This window comes from Mytilus edulis, chromosome 13 (genome assembly GCF_963676685.1).
Source record: "Mytilus edulis chromosome 13, xbMytEdul2.2, whole genome shotgun sequence".
Taxonomy (NCBI): Eukaryota; Metazoa; Mollusca; class Bivalvia; order Mytilida; family Mytilidae; genus Mytilus; species Mytilus edulis.
Window position 1 is genome coordinate 49,230,127 of NC_092356.1, and position 8,053 is coordinate 49,238,179.

Sequence of the window (8,053 nt, forward strand, 5' to 3'; positions counted from 1 at the left end):
TGAGTTTTTTTACTTTAATTTTCGATTTGTTGACCTCATTTGAGTCGGACATCTATGACAAGCCGTTTTATTACTTTATTCTAACTTCATGATATCTTATATAATATATAAGATATCTCATATAATATATAAGATCTTTTATCAGATATCTTATATAAATTAATCTAGTTGTTATACTGAGAAACTTTAATATATACATTATACATTTTGACATTATATATATATATCATTTAGTTTATATAAGATAACTTATATACTTTACATGAGAGTTTTCTAATACCACATCTTCTTATTTATTTTATAATTATAAGATACATTTTAAAGTTTAAAAGATATTATATACGATATCTACAAAGTATAAGATATTTTACATGCATATATTGTTTATATATATTAAGATATCTTATACACCTTATATGTTATTTATCAGATATCTTATATATCGTCTATAAGATATTTTATAAAGAATATTATATGAGATATCTTATAAATTGTATAAGATATTTAATAAACTATATAAGATGTCGTATAAACCATATTTGATTTTCACATGATGCACACATGATGTTTCACTAAACTGATATAGTTTTGTGCTAGCATATCAGTAACTGTTAGTGTGTCCTTTGTTAATTTATTTTGTCATATTTAGATTTTACTTAATTTCTTCTGTTACCTATTCTGTTTAACATAGACAGACTCGGACGTCTTTAAACTGAGTTTTAGTGAGAGTATTGCCTTGTTTTCTTTTTTTTTATTCAATACTTGCTATAGAAGAATAGAGGGAGGGTCGAGATCTTACAAAACATGCTGCCACATGTGTGCGTCTGTAACTAGTCCAGAACCTCTAGCCTTTGTCAGTCTTGGGTTTTTTTTTCTCCATTTGTATACATGTCGCTTCCATTTCGCTAAACTAGTATACAAGTTCTTTTTTAATGGTCAACAATGGAAGTAATATTACTTCAATAGGTCAACTAAACCTTCATAGCTCCATGTGGGATATTCTCGTCACCTCTGTTGAAAAGTCATTGATACATGGCCTTGGATTGTTGTATGCTCTATGGTACAGTTGTTGTCTTTTTGTCATATTTTTATATTTCTATTTATTTGCATATGCATAAAGAATCTACGTTTATAAAGTAAAGATTTTGTAAATTAGGAATCCTTGATAAAGAAAAAATCAGAAAAAAATATTTATTTTCAAATCAAATCAAATAAGTTCTATAATTTCAAAGTCGGTATGTTAAGTAACAATACAATATAAGCTCTACGCGAGCGTGTTGACCGAAATAAAAATGTACATAGTAAACGAAAAACATAGATATTATTTATTTTCAAATCAAATCAAATAAGTTCTATAATTTCAAAGTCGGTATGTTAAGTAACAATACAATATAAGCTCTACGCGAGCGTTTTGACCGAAATACAAATGTACATAGTAAACGAAAGACATAGATATTATTTATTTTCAAATCAAATCAAATAAGTTATATAATTTCAAAGTCGGTATGTTAAGTAACAATACAATATAAGCTCTACGCGAGCGTTTTAATTGACCGAAATACAAATGTACATAGTAAACGAAAGACATAGATATTATAAACAATGCGAGCAAACTAAACTGACTATATAACTAAGAAATTTGATCTTCCTCTACATACACGGTAAATATTTAAATAGCACTGAATACGGTTACGTTAAATGTTTAAATGTTTAATATTGCATATATGAAAACCAGTGATCCGTAACAAAATACTACCGGGTTTGTGTGATCATCGAATTACCATAAAATAATGAATTCATAATAATGAAGACAGTTTGGATTGTTAGACTTCTAATCTTTGCTATTCTTATTCATGGTAAGTTTTTGGTTTCGAACCGAGTATTTAAAAGATTCGAACATGGCTGAAACCTTTTTGGTTATTGGCAAAACATAACTACGCCATCTCAATATGGAAATTAATTTACCACTGCCTATCCATCCGTCCGTCTGTTTAATCGTCCGTTCTTCCATCCGGATATAGATCAATATTCAATATTACTTCTATGGTTCGACTTTATGTATTTACTATTCTCAAAATTCTAGGTATTTGGAATTGGTAATTTTTGTACTTAAAATTCGAAAGGGGGATGTTTTAGATATTCACAAACAACGCTATATAATTGAACACATGGTTTGTACTACTAAAGTTAAATGTTATAATGCACTATACATAAGATTTTTAGTATTGTCAAAAATGTAATCAATACCGGGTAGTTGACAACTGGAAATTGACATTTGAACTTGGTAAATATAAAAACTGGAAAATTGTAACCCTAAGACTGATTTCAGAACTGACATCCAGCTGCAAGTGTAGGCATTCGGAATAAAAATAAAAGATAGGTCAGCATACATAGTGTTAAGTTTATAATTTTTTTATGATCAGACGGGGGCATTATTTGTGTCTTGCAGAAAGCCGTATTAATTTCAAGTCGTACATCAACATCACTGGTTGTCAAATCTAAAGTATGTGGAACAGTATACTCATGCATATGACATAGCAGAGGGGTCATTGTCCATATATAGTTTTATTTTTTTTTTAAATTTTCAATCTTAATAATATAAGTATATCGTCGATTTTATTGAAATGAACATATTATGGAAAATCAAAGGATATGGCGTATCCATCCATATCACAAAATCAGTTAATGCACAACGAAAAAACATGTCTTCAAAATAAATCGGGCGACAGTAATCATTTTAAAATATAACATAATTGATCTACACATATAAATGGTTCATGACTACACAATTAAAATGTATTTGAAGATAAGAATATAAAAATCATATAACGTGTATAAATGTATTGTTTGAATTGAATAGACTCGAACGAGGAAGTTTTCACATTTGATCGATCACCAATAAACGTCTCTGGGTAGTTATGTTGGGTTATTATGTGTGGATTTTAAATGCATTTAATTTGTTCTTTATTTATGTACATATTGGTATTCGATGACTAATTAAATCTATGAAAAGTGAAATATTTCATTCCAAGAAAATCTTCGAAATTTCAGACATTTGCCACTTTTAAGCTCACCTGGTCCAAAGGGCCAAGTGAGCTTTTCTCATCACTTTGCGTCCGGCGTCGGCGTCGTCGTCGTCGTCGTCGTCGTCCGACGTCGTCTGTTAACTTTAACAAAAACCTCTGAAACTACTGGGTCAAATTTAACCAAACTTGGCCCCAATTGTAATTGGGGTATATAATTGGGGTATCTAGTTTAGAAAATGTGTCCGTTTAACCGGCCAGCCAACCAAGATGGCCACCATGGCTAAAAACAGAACATAGGGGTAAAATGTAGATTTTGGCTTATAACTCTGAAACCAAAGCAGTTAGAGCAAGTCTGACATGGGGTGAAATTGTTTATCTAGTAAAGATCTATCTGCTCTGAAATTTTCAGATAAATCGGACAACCGGTTGTTGGGTTGCCAATTTGTAATTTTAAGGAAATTTTGCCGTTTTTCGTTATTATCTTGAATATTATTATTGATAGAGATAAAATATAAACTGTAAACAGCAATAATGTTCAGCAAAGTAAGATATACAAATAAGTCAACATGACCAAAATGGTCAGTTGACCCCTTAAGGAGTTGCCCTTTATAGTCAATTTTACCAATTCTCTTCTCCTCTGAAACTACTAAAACAAATATAACTAAACTTGTCCATAATTACAGAAGAGTATCTAGTTTGAAAAATGTGCCCGATGACCCTGCCTCTGAACCATGATGGCAGACATGGCTAAACATAGTACATAGGGTAAAATGCAGTTTTTGGTTTATATCTCTGAAACTGAAGCATTTAGAGCAAATCTGACTGGTGGCAAAAATGTTCATCAGATTTAAATATGTCTGCCCTGAAATTTTCAGACAACCAGTTGTTAGGTTGCTGCCCTTGAGTTAGTAATTTTATGGAAATTTTGCAGTATTTTTCTATTATCTAAGATATAATTATATAGTATCTAATAATATCTTATACTATAAATTATGATTTTAACCTTATTTTACATGATTTCCAAAGCATAAGAAAAAAACAGGTGAGCGACACAGGCTCTTTAGAGCCTCTAGTTGTGGTATTTAAGAATTCAGATGATTTCTACATAGTGATGGTACATTATTATGAGCTAAAATTGTCTCCTTCCTACTATTTTATCGTTTTATTTTACATTGTAAATGTATAAAACTTTGACTGTTGATACTGAAATACAGATAGTGTATAATTAAAATCAACTCTTCAAAAACATCACATCGGCTAAAATAATGATTTCTGGATTTCAATCTGTATGTCAATTTGAAATTATGAAAACCAAAATTCCGTAGTGCTATATAGATTATCGAATCATGTTTGAAATGAAATATAATATTGATTATATACTTGCAGTTATTCAAATGAAAATATTTTACTATCATATCCTTACTTTGAATTCATTGTAAGTACGCGTACATCTATAAGCGAGTTAGCCCGCTTGGTTCTAGTATACACCATGCTATTATGTATAATTCAAAGTAATACAGATTTCAAAAATTTAGGAGTGGGTATTTCAGAAATTGCCATTGTTTCTTTGAAATGCATGATAAATGCAGAACATTCAATAACAACTAAAGGCATTACTCAGGGTGTAAATGTGCTTTCGTTTAATCCCGCTGCAAATGTTTGCACCTGTCCTAAGTCAGGAATCTGATGTACAGTAGTTGTCGTTTGTTTATGTAATATATACGTGTTTCTCGTTTCTCGTTTTGTTTATATAGATTAGACCGTTGGTTTTCCCGTTTGAATGGTTTTACACTAGTAATTTTGGGGCCCTTTATAGCTTGTTGTTCGGTGTGAGCTAAGGCTCCGTGTTGAAGGCCGTACTTTAACCTATAATGGTTTACTTTTTAAATTGTTATTTGTATGGAGAGTTGTCTCATTGGCACTCACACCACATCTTCCTATATCTATTTCATATGTACCAGCAAAGTAATTGTATATGGCTTGGCTGCTTTTCCTAATGTGTGAACCAAAGCTCCGTGTAATGGTTTATTTTTATATATTGTGACTTGGATGGAGTTTTTTTCTCATTTGTACTTATACCACATCTTCTTATAATGATCTATGTATAAAGATTGGCCAATTAACCTAACGGTGGCTTGTGCTTCGGAGGTGTGCCTATATATAATTGCCTAAGGTTTAAAATTTATCTTTCTTAACATAAGACATAAGTGAAAGTGATGTGAAATTGATTGTAATTGGATTCTTCTTAAATGTTTCAGAAACACAATGTGAGACTGGTATGTGCTTTGCCTGCAGGGACTCTTCAAGCAACAAGGGTAAAAATGACTGCCAGGTGAACACAAAAAGGATGGAAGAGCTTCATACTAAGCTATTTCATGAGTATGGTAACAATACGGATGTTTTTATGAAAGATTTTAAAGACGACCCGTACGTACAGAATTGTAGTGCTTTAGCTAACCATAGCTATTGTTGCATAGAGGAATTTGAAGGAGGAGGTATGTGATTGAACTATTCATGGCTATTGTCTATATATAAAAAGAAGATGTGGTATGATTGCCAATGAGACAACTTTCCACAAGAGACCAAAATGACACAGAAATTAACAATTATAGGTCACCGTACTGCCTTCAACAATGAGCAAAGCCCATACCGCATAGTCAGCTATAAAAGGCAAATAACAAATGTAGTCTTAATTTCTTTTTAAACATAGCATATACGTTAATAAGATGATAATGTGGATGGGGGTTCACAAAATCAGAATAATGGGTAAAAAATATAAAAAATAAAAAAAACATGGACCCAAAAAATAAAATAAGGAGAATAATGAGGTGCTTAATTATAAAATAAAGAATAATGGACACAAATGTATGAGGAATAGAAAGAAAATGGCAAAAAAATAAAAATATACATAAATGAAATGAAGGACTAGTGATAATCCATACTCTAAGTCATAATATATTCTATACGTTTTATGTAAAATAAAGACGGGAGCATGCAAGGGACATAATAAACATTTGTCGAAGACTATCAAATTTTATCGTATATTCCAAAAACAACGACATTCTCAAAAACACAGGGAAAATCCCACCATAAGGACCATAACAGTTTATTCAAGCTTGCACATTCCGAATAGATAAATATTAGCGTATAACAATTAGAAGCAATAAACAATTGGCCTTACCTACACACTCAATGCAATTGGCTGTAAATGTCTCTAATTCTTTTTCCTGTTTAACTTTCACTGATGAGGGACAAAACACAAGAACAACAAAAACACAACCAAATAAAATTGAATATCAACAGTATTGAACAAGTCAACATTTACTCATATATAAACATTAACTTTTTTTTATTCGAGCGTCACTGGTGAGTCTTTTGTAGACGAAACGCTCGTCTGGCGTAATTAAAGAACTTAATACTGGTACCTATGATGAGTTTATGGTATATATTTTACATTTCAGGATTCATAAAAGCGTATATAAGAACATGTTGTGATGGTATTACCTGGTCGTTTGATACTAATAAGTTAAAAACGCTGAAGAATATCGCAACGAACAACGATTCTTTGTGTCAACATAATACAGAAAGTCTAACAACAACTTGTGTTAGAATGTGTCGGGGAAATTTCTGTAATGGACCAACATCCGCGGCAAATAATTTACGCACATATGAAACTTTGACACTATTTTCGTTCATATTTTTTTGCATGTTTTTTTGTAAACATGACAATTGACAATCTCAAAGAAAGCATTTATTAGTGTTATCAATACACATGCAGCCTTATCAAATGTCTTTGAAGAAAGTTTCATAATTTAGTGAAAACATATATATTTCTGAAAAAAATATTATAATATTAATGAATGGTTGTTTTTATAATGGCCCTGTTATATGTCCAAGGTCTGTAATAATGGTCGAGGAAGTCTGTAATGGCCCGAGGCAACGCCAAGGATTATTACAGACATCCGAGGCCATTATTACTGACCGAGGACATATAACAGGGCCATTATGAAAACACCCTTTTCTTAATACATTTATTAACCAACTGAAAAAAGTGTATGTGTTGCTGCTAACTTGATGTACTGTCTTACTCTTTTAATGACAGTTTAGTTAGAACAAAATAATTTGTACTTCACCATTATAAAGCTTTAAGTATACCAAATATCCAAGATATTAAGTTGAAAGAGATATGTGTTAAAAAACAGGATGAACAGTGATCCCTTTATATGGTTCTTTAATGTTGGTTGCTGGTTACTAAATTAAATAAAATACAAAAAGGTATTATACTCTTTACAACTTAGTTTTATTAACTTTATTAAAAACCCTAACAGGGCTTAATACAGACAAACTGGGCATTAATACAGGGCCATTACAGAAAAACAGGGCCATTACAGAAAAAACAGGGCCATTACAGAAAAAACAGGGCCATTACAGAAAAAACAGGACCATTACAGAAAAACAGGGCCATTACAGAAAAACAGGGCCATTACAGAAAAAAACAGGGCCATTACAGAAAAACAGGGCCATTACAGAAAATATGTAATTTTTAATAAACAGTCACTTTTGGCAATAATGCACTTAGTTGGTTAATAAAGATGGATAAAAGTGACGAAAAAATATATATATTTATGAAAAACTTCCTTCACCATGAATGCTTTGGTAATACAGGGTATCAAATTCAGGGTTGAATATTTTGAGTGACGTGAATAAACTTATGACTACTTCGAAAATATTTGATATTGGTCAGTTCTAGGTTATGAAATATTGGGCTAAATAAAGCAATTCTCAAAGTAACTGAACTCTATTACATTGATATTTGTAAGTCATGGATATCAGATGACATATGATTTGCCTTATCCTACTTTTTTATGTTACCAATGTATATTTATTGTTTCAGATTAATAAAATATGAAGCCTCACGTTTTAAATAAAAAAAAAATGTCCACTTAACTATACAAGTCCATCCCATATACGATATATAGAGAATATCATATGGCTTTTTAATATCGCATCCGTATGAACCCGAGACA

At 31.1% G+C, this 8,053-nt stretch overlaps 1 long non-coding RNA gene across 1 annotated transcript; it reads left to right on the forward strand.

Moving 5' to 3' along the window:
• Nucleotides 1-1,648: 1,648 nt before the first annotated feature.
• On the forward strand, nucleotides 1,649-7,853 carry LOC139501803 (uncharacterized). The gene is made up of 3 exons (XR_011658661.1): nucleotides 1,649-1,856; nucleotides 5,285-5,521; nucleotides 6,488-7,853. It is a non-coding gene; the product is annotated as an uncharacterized lncRNA (long non-coding RNA).
• Nucleotides 7,854-8,053: the final 200 nt, after the last annotated feature.